The following is a 12,608-nucleotide window of genomic DNA, read 5'->3' on the forward strand; positions in this document are numbered from 1 at the left end:
CCATCACCATTATGGGTGGAGAAGAGGACTTGAGAGATGAGGGGCCTTCCATGAAAGGTATATTTTTAGTGTTCTTTATTATTCTTATTTCTCTGTGTGTATTGGTTAGGAATGGGTCTGGGTTATTGATGTACTGATTCGCAGGGTGTAGCCATTGCCTGTTTTGGTAAGAACTGATATAGTCACCAGTAAAGACAGAAAGCTTCATCTTCTATCTCTCTGTCAGTGAGCTGATTAACAGCTGAAAGACCAAAGGTTTCCCTTGCAAGGAACCAGCCCATTACTGCCTTCCTACCATCACCAAATAAACAGTCCTCTTTCTGCCATCAATCTGTCTATAAGGGCTGCTACCATGTTAGCTGTTGTGGTGTTGGATGGCTGTAAGAACAAATTTCTTGGGGATCCCTGCAGCTCACTGTCCACCAAATGCCATTGTAGCTGGCACCAAAACGGTGTTGGAATGACAAAGTTTAAAACATACCACAACAGAGTTGCTGCAAGCTCAAAAGCCAGACATGTTCATTGTCAGTAATGGTAAATAAACCACACCCTCAAGGTCCCAAGTTTCAGAGATTACAGTTCTGAAGTTGATGATTCACCTACTCATAGGTGTAACAACTGGATGTAAATGGGGATGAGGTGGCATTGTTGCCCAGCTTTCAGGCTGGGGGGAAACACGGTCTCCCATTCTCCTTTCCCATAACTTTGATCTTGTGTTGGATGATAGGGAATGGAAGACAGGATCCAGCCCTAAATGTACTGCTGTGAGCACAGGCTATGCATCTGCCCTGTCCATCCTATGTGGTGTTGCCTAGCAGAAGTGGATATTTCACTCAGGATAAAAGGCAGAAGGAGTACCTAACTCAGTCAACATAGGGAACCAGAGGGAAGGATCCAGAATAGCTCCTGAGGTCTGTGCTCATTGGCAGCAGAAAGGATTCTTTCCTCCCTTCCTGGAGACCATGAGAAGAGACAGAGGAAGGAACTGCTGTAAGGACAGGCATACCATATTGGGGAGACTGGTTCGAAAAGGACAGGAGAGGAGGAACATAGAGCATTGGGGGAGGATCCAGAGGGACAGAAGACCCCCCTGGAGGACACAGAACACTGAGGGGTGAGTGCACAGGGGAAGAAATAGAGCACAAAGAGGATACAGGTATTTGGGTGACACTGGAGGTGGAGAAGAGGGAGCACTGGTGACACAAAATCCAGGGGGACAAACTGCGTGACACAGTCTTGGGTGGGGTGACACAGTGGAACACAGAGCAGTGGGGATACAGGACATGGGCTGGGGACTGGAAGGGGGCACACACAGTGCTATCTACATACAGGCATGATCCATCACACCCACACATGAACTTCTTGATATACATAGGACATCAGGTTACTGGTGGGCTTTTTGTTGGTAAGGAACTGAACTCATCTGTGGAGGCAGCTTCCTGTTCCTCCAATTTTTAGGTCCAAAATTGCTCAGTGGTACTCTCTTCATCTCTGTCTTTTTGGGGACAGGGGGAGGTTCATTTATGAACCTTTCAATATCTCACTCTAGGCACATAGCATGATGTTCAGAAGCATCCCTGACCCTGATGTTCTTATCTACCTTAAAGGTTAGGGAACCTTTTGCCAGTGCCCCCCTTTACAATCTCTCCTCCCCCCCTTTGCTAATGCTGCTTATTTTAATAATTTTATTTTTCCCACCTCCTCCTCAACCTAATTTCTTCCTTAACCTACCATCACCTAATCCATAAAGAACTTTCAAAATGGCTGCCAGGGCACTTCAGCATGTGTTCTTCCAGATATTAATTCACACTGGAATTCATAATGGTGTCCATGAATGTTCTTGCAAATAAATATTAGGTGCAATTAGATACTTGCAAATATGACTATAGGGGGAATTTATGGAAGCAGGAACAAGGTTTCATTTGCAAGATGTTGATTATTCTATAATTCCCGATGAATGGTTGCCCCTAGTAACACAGAAACTAAATACATTCTCATCATTTCCCTTCTCTCTCTTTTTTGGGGGGGGGAAAGGGGGTGAGGTTATTTTTAAGGATTTGCATAATGGAGTTAGTAAAAATATTTAAATATTAAAGTTATTGTACACTGGCATGAACTTGAAACCATCTTGGCTTATGCCAATTAGTGACTTCATTAACTATTACCACTTTTCAGTACTTTTTTCGTATTAGTAATATTAATGTTAAAGTAATTCACAAGTTTATTAAACTGCAAAAAAGTGTGTGTCAGTTACAAATACTGAAGTGGTAATTATATTACTTGCAAAGCATTTAGTGGGAAATTTATATAGTAATTAATACTGTAGTCCCATACATTTCCTTTCAAGTGATCCAGGGATAAACAGTGAATAAATTAATTACTTTGTCTCAGGAGATAAAGTAATTTCTGCCTTGCTAAAGAACAAGTTGAAAATATGTTTAATGTACAATCTTAACCAGTTTACCACTGCATTACAATTATCCAAGTTTTTTTTTAAGAAAAACATACTTTGATGTATTAGAGACAGCAATTATCAACCTACACTGACACTTGTTAGATGTCAGGCATGTTTTATTTTGTCTCTGAAAGCCTAGCCGGCAAAACAAAATGTTCAGTAAGTCAATCAATTCACTTATCCCTGAGTCACAGTAAGAATGCAATCATAAAAGTTACAGTATGTGTCTGTTCTCAGACTCTGGGATGAATCATTGTTTTCTTATAATTTCTTCCCACATTGGTTCAGTATCTTTGTTCAACTTTTCTTTACCATTTTAGTCTTTCCACTACTTTACCTATAGAACCCCTTGTTCAGCCTACACTTTCTATTTGGAGATGCAAACACAGAGGCCAATAGAAAGACTCCAGTTGATTTACATGGGCATCGTAGAAGTCCCTAGTTGATTTATATCCTCCTTAAAATCAGCCCTTTCCTCTTGTCCCATCTTTAGAAACCTTAGTCTGTGCCTTGGTCACCTCTTGCCTTGACCAGCCTCCTGTCTGGTTTTTTAGCTCTCTTCTCTCCAGTCTATCCAAAATGCCACAGTTAAAATAATCTTTCTTCTAATGCTTTGTCCCGGCCCTCTTAAGCCCTCCATTGATTCCTGTCCTTTCCCATGTCAAATTCAGTTTCTCATCTTCACCTTTAATGTTCTCATGGCTTCATCCGTACCTGTGCCTCAGTCCTTATTTAGTTCTGTACCTCCTTCAGTGCTCTTCATGCTGTCCATTTCTCTTTCTTAATGCTCCCTTTTTCTTTTCCTTACACTCTCTTGAATTCATAATTCATTCATGCTGTCCCCTGGTGTTGGAACTATGACTCTGGTCCTGGGCACCAAGTGCTCTTTGTCTTTTTCTTCAAGTCTTGCTTTGAAATCTACTTATTTAATTTAACTTTCGGTCATCAATCTCCTAAGGCTATTTCTTGTCCCAATCCTGATTTGTGCTTCATTCTTAAAATGTTTGGTTTGTATCAGCTCATATCTGATTGTAAAGTCCTCAGTCCAGAATTCTGCATTTGTAATGCAACATCTTCCCCTGTGATACGGTGCTAAGAATTAAATATTGTTGCCAATGTGCCAAGTAGTAGCAGATGGCCTTACAGATCAGTTCCCAATTAGAGAAGAAGGCAGTGACATGGAGCCTGGGATATTCTTAGTGCAACTTGTTTATTTTACACAATATACACCAGTCTTTAAACAGCGGGGGTCAGACAGCATGCCGGCAATCCCATCTTTCAGGAATCTCAGTTAAAACACCAATACCTAGTTCCCAGGGAGTAACTGTGCACCATGAATTGATTTTAGTTAGAGAGATTAAGGCAGAGAGAAAACTTTCCTGCTGATTGTAACAGCTTCCCCTAAAGAAATCTTCATCACAAAACTACAACATTTCTTCAAAGACTACGCACTGCTTACACACCAAGAAAAAGAACATGTATGACGGTGTGTAACTGTCCTGTCTGATTGCTCCTGCCATAGCAATATATTGGGTTAGATCCTCAGCTGGTATAAAGAGACATAGGTCCATTGGAGGCAACACAGTTATGCTGATTTACGTCACCTGAGGATCTGGCCCAATAATAATAATAATACATTCATGTTTGTCTTATTATTTTTATTAATCACACCTATTGTATGACTCTAACTGACTAACTGGGTCCACTAGATGCTACTGCCATACAAATATAAAAAACAAGACTCTGGATCAAACCTCGGAGTCCTCATTCAGTGTTCTCAGTCCTCACGCAGGAAAATTTCCCATTAACATCATTCATAAAATAGGGATTAACCAGATAATAACACTGTGTACCTGGTCTGAGCTCTTCTAATGTCTAAACAATGAAGCAAGATGTAATTGTTCTCTCCAGTAAGTAGTCGAGGAAAACAGGAAAGACATCAAGATTCGACCCTTATCATAATACATAATAAACACTTACGATGTTTAAATTTACACATTTATTATCGATAAAATTCATCTCAGTTCTGAGGACCTGTAATCTCACCAAAGACCTTAAAATGGCAGATTAAGTGATGTGCAAGGACCTGTGCAGTTGCTTTTCTCTGATGTGAATTTCACCTTTGTATGCATTAAATTGAATACAATAAATTTACACTGTCCTGTATTTAGACGTATTAGTATACTTATTGCCAGTTAAATCTATATTAATATCACAGTGAAGACAGCTTGAACAACAATCTTTGCAATATTGTGCATAATAAGCCAAATTTAGAGAGTTATACCAAATGCATTAATTTTCTTATCTATAAGACTTATTCCAGCACAAACTTTTTGTTTATGTATTTAGTAAGTATTTTGTATTAGTTTACCACATGGTGTAGCTAAGTACTTTAACGAAATCTTGGCCAAAATTTGTTGGTCACTAAACTGCAAACTCATATTACTGCTATATAATGTTATCCCAATCTCTTTGGCTGCTAGTCTTATTTCAGATAAACTGTCACATCTACTTGCAGCCTACCTTTAAGATATGTCTTTGAGCTAAATAGTCCCAAAAGACAGATCATGCATGTTGGAACTCTTTCTGGAGAATAGAGATATTAATACCTGAAGGTAGTGCTGAATGTGGGTTTCTGCTTAATAAGTCATGTATCACATTGAAAGCATGTTGCACCTTTGCTCTGTAATCTGCACTGACTGCCAGTAGGTTTCCAGGTGCAGTTTAAGATGTTGATTTAAATCTCTACTGCCCTAAATCTTACCTACACAGAGAGGAGATATCTACTAGTGGAGCCCTCTTTAATCTAACAGGCAAAGACATAAGAAGATCCATTGGCTTGAAGCTGAAGTCAGAAAAACAGACATTGGAAATAAGATGCGATATTTTTAACAGGAAGGGTAATCAACCACTGGAAAACATTAGCAAGGTATGTGATACATTTTCCTTTACTTGGAGTCTTTATATCATCTTTCTAGAAAGATGCACTCCAGTTCAAGTTGTTGAGTTGGATTCAAGAATTACTGGATGGAATTCTATGGTCTATTTTATGTAACGAGTCTGGTCTGAAAAATCACTCACAATCAATGATTTGGGATCTGAAAGGAATTATTGTCTCTTTGTGCAATAATATAACTGAAGTTGTGCTCATTGGAGGCACTTGAGCTGGAGCCTCAGTTTGAAAGACACTTTTTATTCTTCATGAGGCATTTGCTGCCCACCTAGGTCTGCTCCTACCCAGCATTGTTAGGCTTTGTAGCATGCCCGGAAGGCAATTTTCTTTTCTCTGGTAGTTGAAGACTGACCAATATAGTGCATTTAAAGTGGGGGGCTATGATGGCTTTTGTGATATCTTTAGGCTTTAGAGGGATAAAAATGCATTGTGAGGCACACCCACTGGGAGCCTGTCTTGAGCTAACTTTATTAACAAACAGGGAGAGCCAGACCCAAGACCATCTTGAAATTTGATATATCTACTGAAACATCATTAAAGGGAGCTTTGTTACTTATTCCAATAGCGTACATTTATTTTTAATTCTATGTACAGGTCAATCAGTGAGTGCAGCATATACTTTATATTGTTAGGTTTTTTTATTTAAAATATTGTAATGCTCCTAGAGTAAAAGACTTCAGCTGAAAAAAATAGAAATAAGTAAATTTTAATATAACTTGTGGACACATTCAAGTCCCCAAACGCCATACAAACCTCACCATGCTACTCTTTTGCTGCCCGAAGCGGCGAAGGGAAAAAAAACAAAAAACAATTGAGCTACCACGGATGTGCCACCGAAGAGGAAGAGAGGGAGTGAAGGACCCACTGCCGAATTGCCGCTGAAGACCCGGACGTGCCGCCCCAACAACGGACGGAGTGCCGCCCCTTTCTATTGGCCGCCCCAGGCACCTGCTTCCTTTGCTGGTGCCTGGAGCTGGCCCTGTGTTTGACATAGATCAGGGACAGCAACCTGAAACTTCAGTGCAGTAGAACATCAAAGATATGAACACCAGAGTTACGGACTGACCGGTCAACCGGACACCATGTGAAACCAGAAGTAACCAATCAGGAAGCAGCAGAGACCCCCCAAAAATGGAAAAAAGCAAGTACTGTACTTTGCTTGTATTGCATCTTGAAGGAAGGTACATGTGGGCTGCCTGTCAGCCCACCCCCACCCCCAAGGCAGCCACTTAAAGCAAGATGCTGGGGCTGCCAGCCCAAGGCAGCCTGAGCCAGAAGGGGACATGCTGTTTTCTTTCTCTCACTCAGTCAGTCACTCACACAAAATCATGTGGGGCTGAGTAGGGGTTCAGCTGCTGCTGAATCCTGGCCTGGAGTATCAGCTGCTGGATCTGTAGCCCGAACTGCACTTTGTTCAGAGTTACGAACGTTTCAGAGTTATGGACAGCCTCCATTCCCGAGGTGTCTGTAACTCTGAGGTTCTACTGTAGTTGAAATATTGGTTCTGATTCACAGTGATTGCCTGTCAAGAATATTACTACAGCTGAACCTCAATGGCTTTCTGATCACACGCTCCTTATTTTATTTGTCTGCTAAGGTTGATTTGTCATCTGGAGCCTGTTTCTGTTAATTTTTGTGCAGGGTTTTTTTTTTGTTTTGTTTTGTTTTTTTACTGTCAGTGACTGGGTGGGCATGTGTTGCTTCTTTCAGCACATGTGCACTGTTAGTAGCATCCTGGATGTATTTGTTTAGATGTCTTGTGTTCTTTCTGTAGGACCGACCCTCCAGAATGGTTATGACAAATAATGATGGTGCAGATGGTAAAACTATTATGCTGATAGGTTGCCAGCCACTTTTTTTTCTTTATTTACAATGGGACAACTGGCTGATATTCTTGTCATACTATATCTTCTGTTATAGATTCCAGGTGTGCAGTCTCTTGTAGTTACTTCAGGATAAATGGAATTTGGCTCAAAAAACTTGTTAGATGTTGACACTAATATTTTTGTACTTCCGTCCATAAGATCCTGCAAGGCAATAAAGCATGATGTGGTATGTTGTGATATTCTAACAGTGGAAAATGTGGAATAATTGTAGAGCTGCCAACGTACATGATTTTAATAGTGAATCTCTTGATATTTGGTGTGTTTTCTTAAAGCCCCAGCTGCTGGAATCAAGATACTTTGAGAATTTCGGTGTGTGTTAAAAGGGTAACTTTCTAGCCTTCATTGGTGCAGAGAAAAACTTGAAAATATGAAGCAAGTGCACCCTAGAGGCTCAGAAAACAGAAGACAAATTAAAAGAATCTCCAAAATATTACCTCTTTAAAAACTCACGAGTTTTTACGCCAATCTCATTATTTAAAATATCATTTTATTTATTTTTATCCTGACTCATAATTTTTGAATACTTGGGCTTGGCAGTATTGCGCTTGAATCTGCCAGTGACATTTTGATCAAACACTTTGCTATTAATCCATTTGATTTTTCTGTTAATCCATTTGATTGTGCATTGTAAAGGTGTGGGTGCTATGTGCTTGAACTGATATATCAAAGAGAATTGCCAAAGGGAGTCACTTTTCAATTCTGGGAAATTATTTGATTTAACTCATCTAAAATCCCATGGTGAGTTTACTGCAGTTTACAATGTTTTATGATGTGACTATTAATGTCTTGTGCAGCAGTGTAACATTATAGATATAGACTGTGTGTGTGTGTATAAAATGAATCAAGGTGGCCAAACCTATTGACCCTCTGAGCCGGATATGATCTTCAGACATTTGAGAGCCATGGGATATGCCTGCTGGAGCTTGAGGCTTCTGGGGGGCGCCTGCAAGGGCTTCAGCAGAAGTGCCCCCCCCCATGGGTCTAAAGCCCCAAGACCCCCACGCCCCACAGGGCAGAAGCCGTTACCCCTATCACCTTGCCACAGGGCAGAAGCTCCCCCTGCCCTAGTCTGGTAGGAGGAAAATAGGGGAGGGCCGTGAGGGGGGGGCTTCGTGAGCTGCAGTTTAACTGTAAAAAAGCCGCATGTGAGTCACGAACTGCGGTTTGGCCACGCCTGATATATGTGTGTGTGTGTGTGTGTGTGTGTGTGTGTATGTGTGTGTATAATTTTCAAATTGAGTATTGGTCTACTAGGTAATATTTCTTTCTTAATTCAAATAGAGCCTTGCCAACTTTAAAATCTGATATTTTCCAGCTCTGTGGGGAAATAAACGGGAACTTTGTATAATTGAAGGGTAGAGATTTCCATCATAGAATCATAGAATATCAGGGTTGGAAGGGACCTCAGGAGGTCATCTAGTCCAACCCCCTGCTCAAAGCAGTACCTAATCGCCAACTAAATCATCCCAGCCTGGGCTTTGTTAAGCCTGACCTTAAAAACCTCTAAGGAAGGAGATTCCACCACCTCCCTAGGTAACGCATTCCAGTGCTTCACCACCCTCCTAGTGAAAAAGTTTTTTCCTAATATCCAACCTAACCCTCCCCCACTGCAACTTGAGACCATTACTCCTTGTTCTGTCATCTGGTACCACTGAGAACAGTCTAGATCCATCCTCTTTGGAACCCCCTTTCAGGTAGTTGAAAGCAGCTATCAAATCCCCCCTCATTCTTCTCTTCTGCAGACTAAACAATCCCAGTTCCCTCAGCCTCTCCTCATAAGTCATGCGTTCCAGCCCCCTAATCATTTTTGTTGCCCTCCGCTGGACTCTTTCCAATTTTTCCACATCCTTCTTGTAGTGTGGGGCCCAAAACTGGACACAGTACTCCAGATGAGGTGAATGTCGAACAGAGGGGAATGAACACATCCCTCGATCTGTTGGCAATGCCCCTACTTATACAGCCCAAAATGCCATTAGCCTTCTTGGCAACAAGGGCACACTGTCAACTCATATCCAACTTCTTGTCCACTGTAACCCCTAGGTCCTTTTCTGCAGAACTGCTGCCTAGCCAGTCAGTCCCCAGTCTGTAGCAGTGCATGGGATTCTTCCGTCCTAAGTGCAGCTGCACTTGTCCTTGTTGAACCTCATCAGATTTCTTTTGGCCCAATCCTCTAATTTGTCTAGGTCCCTCTGTATCCTATCCCTACCCTCCAGCGTATCTACCATGCCTCCCAGTTTAGTGTCATCTGCAAACTTGCTGAGGGTGCAATCCACGCCATCCTTCAGATCATTAATGAAGATATTGAACAAAACCGGCCCCAGGACCGACCCTTGGGGCACTCCGCTTGATACCGGCTCCCAGCTAGACATGGAGCCATTGATCACTAACCATTGAGCCCGACGATCTAGCCAGCCATCTTCCCACTGGGAACTGGAAGATTCCTACCACTTGAACGACCCATGATATCAAACAATTAAAGCCATGGCTTTGATACAAAGTTATTTTAGGACAGCTCTGTGTGTATTTAAGGCTCTCTTGGAGCCATATACAGTTGGGCTCATAGTTAAGGCTACAGTTTAGAAGTGGGTTGTAGCCCACGAAAGCTTATGCTCTAATAAATTTGTTAGTCTCTAAGGTGCCACAAGTACTCCTGTTCTTTTTAGTTTAGTCATGGGTATTTTTACTAAAAGTCATGGACAGATCATGGGCAATAAACAAAAATTCACGGTGTGTGACCTGTCTATGACTTATACTAAAAATACCTGTGATTAAATCTTGGGAGAAGGGGCTGATGGAGGGCCATGGGGGGCTGCTGCTGAGGGGGGGGCCACCCGGGGCCAGCGGCACCAGTTGCCAGGGGCTGAGGACCGCGCCGGCCACCCGGGGACAGCTGCTGGGGCCGCGGACTGCTGCTGCTCCAGTGGGGCAGCTGGGAGCCTCTGAGCAGACCACGGCTGCTCTGGGGCCGTGCAATGTGGCTGTTCCAGCCATCAGCTGGAGACCACTGTCCCAGACCGCAGATGCTCCAGCCAGACTGACAGGGACCACTGCCCCGGACTGCGGATGCTCCAGCCGGACTGGCGGGGACCGCTGCCCCTGACTGCGGCTGCTCCAGCTGGATGGACGGCGACTGCTGCCTGGAGCCGCAGACTGCAGCTGCTTCGGCCTCCCCGGGACCGCTGCCGAGGGTCGCCAGAGCAACAGTTGGTGTGGCTGTCCCAGGGGCCACCTGAGCAACTGACCCCGGAGCCAGCTGCTTGGGCGGCTGTGGGGTCAGCCACCCTGGTCCCTGCAGAAGTTACAGAGGTCATGGAAAGTCAAGGAATCCGTGACTTCCCCGACCTCCATGACAGATACGGAACCCTACTAATTGTAACTAAAGCATATGACTACAGGCAGGTGGAGGATTACAAAAATAATCCAAATAAAAAATTGGAAGCTCTGTAAAACAACTCTAAAATAGTTTTCTGTAATATGTATGGCATAGACAGAGTATATAGTGTGATACAAAGGTTTTATTGACACTTTTTTGGAAGGACTCACATCATTCATGTTGATAAAACATTTTTTACCACACCACACTCTCTTGGGTTCCCTATATATATCGCATAGGCAGCAGTAATATTGATGTGATAAACTGCAAAGTCACTCAGAAAATACATTTATCGTGCACCTTTGACTAACTCACTGTCACTCTGATCATTAATCCATCCCAGGTGGGACTGCTAACATTCCAAACCTCTGAGAAGATTCAGACAACTGCCACTTTTATCTTTTAAAACAAATCTCCCATTAAAAAATATCAACCTTTTCCTCAAATGTAGAATTTTTCTCCCTATACTCAGTCACAAAATTACATTGGCTCAAAGCCCAGGATGTATACAATATTCACTCCACTATCCGTACCATGTCCTTGGTTTCTTCAGTAATCATAGAAGTGAAGGACTGAAAGGAACCTCGAGAGGTCATCTAGTCCAGTCCCCTACACTCAAGGCAGGACTATGTAATAACTAGACCATCCCTAACAGGTGTTTCTCTAACCTGCTCTTAAAAACCACCAATGATGGAGATTCAACAACCTCCCTAGGCAATTAGTTCCAGTGCTTAACTACCCTGACAGTTAGGAAGATTTTTCCTAATGTCCAACCTAAACCTCCCATGCTGCAGTTTAAGCCCATTGCTTCTTGTCCTAGCCTCAGAGATTAACGAGAATTTTTTCACCCTCTTCCTTGTAACAACCCTTTATGTGAAAACTGTTATGCTCCTCTGTCATCTCTTCTCCAGGCTAAAAAAACCCATTTTTTTCAATCTTTCCTCATAGGTTATATTTTCTAGACCTTTCATTGTTTTTGTTACTCTCCTTTTGTTATTCTCCAATTTGTCCACATTTTTCCTGAAATGTGGCGCCCAGAACTGGACACAATACTCCAGCTGAGGCCTAATCAGCACAGAATAGAATTGAAGAATTATTACTTCTCATTTCTTGCTTGCAACACTCCTGCTAATACATCCCAGAATGATGTTCACTTTTTTTTTTTACAACACTGTTACACTGACTCATATTTAGCTTGTGATCTACTATAACCCCAGATCCCTTTCCGCAGTACTCCTTCCCTGGCAGTCATTTCCCATTTTGTAGTTGTGCAATTGATTGTTCCTTCCTAAGTGGAGTACTTTGCATTTGTCCTTATTGAATTTCATCCTATTTACTTCAGACCATTTCTCTAGTTTGTCCAGATCATTTTGAATTTTAATCCTCCTCAAAAGCACTTGCAACCCCTCCCAGCTTCATATCATCTGCAGACTTTAAGTGTACTTTCTATGCCATTATCTAAATCATTTATGAAGATATTGAACAGAACCGGACCCAGGACCGATCCCTGTGGGACCCCACTCATTATGCTCTTCCAGCTTGACTGTGAATCACTGATAACTACTCTCTGGGAATGGTTTTCCAACCAGTTATGCACCCAGCTTATAGTAGCTCCATCTAGGCTGTATTTCCCTAGTTTATGAGAAAGTTATGTGAGACCGTATCGAAAGCCTTACTAAATGTTACAAGGGCAATGAACTAAGGCTGCGTTTGCAAACTTAATTGTCACTTGCTGACACTCAAGTGCTTAACAATGTCACTTTGACATTCTCTTTAAATGGTTTTTGATGGAAGAAAAATAAATGTTACAGAGAGATTTATTTACCTCTAGTTTTCATTGTCATCTATGTATATCTTGCTTCATTGCATAGATATTAGAAAAGCACAAAAGTGCAGGGTTATATTATAATGTCAAATTGAACTAAACCTGTTAGCAGCTGT

The sequence above is a fragment of the Terrapene carolina genome, unplaced genomic scaffold, assembly GCF_002925995.2.
Source record: "Terrapene carolina triunguis isolate 2854851 unplaced genomic scaffold, T_m_triunguis-2.0 Scaffold58, whole genome shotgun sequence".
NCBI classification, from domain to species: domain Eukaryota; kingdom Metazoa; phylum Chordata; order Testudines; family Emydidae; genus Terrapene; species Terrapene triunguis.